This window comes from Clupea harengus, chromosome 2 (assembly GCF_900700415.2).
Source record: "Clupea harengus chromosome 2, Ch_v2.0.2, whole genome shotgun sequence".
Lineage (NCBI taxonomy): Eukaryota > Metazoa > Chordata > Actinopteri > Clupeiformes > Clupeidae > Clupea > Clupea harengus.
In genome coordinates, this window is record NC_045153.1 from 9,077,979 (window position 1) to 9,080,468 (window position 2,490).

The window sequence follows — 2,490 nt, forward strand, 5'->3', positions numbered from 1 at the left end:
TTGCACTTTTGATGACTTGTTTCACGTGCTGATCAGCTCATGACCAGTTACATATCAGTTACATTTAAAATCCACACAACATTCAATGGAACATAAGATGCTGTAGTTTTTGCATATGGGCATAGCTGCGAGCTCAGTCCTTGTCTCTCGGTCTTTGATGAGATGTATAACATAGTCGACTTCAGATCATAAAATAAGTTTATTTTTCATGTCGTATCCTATTAGACTATATTCAAACAGATTTTTTTTGCCAGTGGACTTGACAGCTGGCTTGTATTCAGTGAAGTCTTTCTTGCGGTTTACTTTGCTCGCTCCTTTGTTGACATCTGGACTTCCTCCAAGGGGACCTACTCTGCATTCTTCAGCCCAGTTTGGTCCTCACATGGCCCAGTCCGTTCGCTAATGTAAATACGCGCAACTCAGACATCAGCAGAAGCGCATCTGGTTGCGATGTGGCACGGATACGGTAGTGTGGTGTTGAGCGCCAGATCAAGATCAGATCATTTCGGGCTTTATTGAACCGCCAGCTGAAAGACGTTTTTTTTTCCTTTTCAAAGGAATCAAACTAAAAAGAATGACATATATGGCGTGTCCGGTGGCTGCCAGGAAACACAATACATTTGATATTCAACAACTGTTGAATATGATGAAATTCAGTTATTTCTGTTTGAATATTAGGAGAGAGCGAGAGTAACAGTGTTTGTTAATAAAGTGTGTAAGAGAGATCAAATATCTTTGTGTCTGTTTATGTAGGTATCCACACAGTGAAAATTACAATGCATTTTCTTTTGAACGGTTTCACTTACATGCTGTCAAATACGAATATGTATTTGTATGCACAGGTGTGTATATATGTAGCCCATGCTTCGAGTACTGTGAGGCGAGGATAAGGGCTCGTAGATAGAGTATGTATTAGTACTGTGAGGTGAGGATAAGGGCTCGTAGATAGAGTATGTATTAGTACTGTGAGGTGAGGATAAGGGCTCGTAGATAGAGTATGTATAAGTACTGTGAGGTGAGGATAAGGGCTCGTGGATAGAGTATGTATTAGTACTGTGAGGCGAGGATAAGGGCTCGTAGATAGAGTATGTATTAGTACTGTGAGGTGAGGATAAGGGCTCGTGGATAGAGTATGTATTAGTACTGTGAGGTGAGGATAAGGGCTCGTAGATAGAGTATGTATTAGTACTGTGAGGTGAGGATAAGGGCTCGTAGATAGAGTATGTATTAGTACTGTGAGGTGAGGATAAGGGCTCGTGGATAGAGTATGTATTAGTACTGTGATGGGGATTAGGGCTCGTGGATAGAGTATGTATTAGTACTGTGAGGTGAGGATAAGGGCTCGTAGATAGAGTATGTATTAGTACTGTGATGGGGATTAGGGCTCGTGGATAGAGTATGTATTAGTACTGTGATGGGGATTAGGGCTCGTGGATAGAGTATGTATTAGTACTGTGAGGTGAGGATTGGGGCTCGTAGATAGAGTATGTATTAGTTCTAGCTAAGGACTTGGCAGTTGACGTGAGTAACTTTTTCTGAATGAAAGAAACCCCTGCCAGAGAGCAGCGGAATCTGGATTTAGTCAGGGTCAAGTCTGCCAGACCTGTATCTGGTTTTTTTATGTGGTCCTGTACACAAGACTACATCCCATAAGACCTGCTGACAGCTCTAACATTACGTATGCATTCAATGATCACATTGAAACATTGCTCCTCACCCCCACTACTCCTCATCTACGCATATGGACAGCCAAACTCTACTCACTCACTCTGTTCTTTTCTTTCTCTCCTAATCTAGACTATCTTAGCTATGGGACGCTGCTGTAGTCTCTTCACCCGATCCACCTGTAGAAACCCTCTGCAAATTGCACCCACCGCCACCGGACTGCCGTACACTTACTCTACCATACCCTATGCTAACATTTATATACAATATATATTATTGCCACCACCGACATGTTTCTCTGTCCCTACCCCCCTTACCCCTGTAACAGTAACCCTAGTGTATAGTGTATACCCACTAAACTGGTCTTGTTTGTATCATGTACTGTATTTACTACCGGATGTCTGTATATATATTATGTACATCTACCAAATGCAGGCTGTGAACAACACTTGTTGTTTCCCTTCCCCTTCTGCCACACAACCCTCCCCCATCCCCCCCTTCCAATCTCCACCCGGCCAACCTCAAGCAGATGGGTCCCCCCTTATGTGCCGTGGTTCTGCTTAAGGTTCCTTCCTGACTAACAGGGAGTTTTTTCTTGCCCCTGTTGCCATTGTGCAATTGTATTGTTATGGCGCTATATAAATAAAATTGAATTGTTTGTAATATACAAATGTTATTCTTCTTTTTATGGCGTGTAGCTTGAGATAAAAGCGTATGTTTTTTTGGTGCATGTTTTATTACCAAAAATGTCACTTGACCTCCTTGGAATTTGATATGCTTGTGGTCTGGCCCACTCTAAACAGCCATGATGAAGTCTCGTCTCAT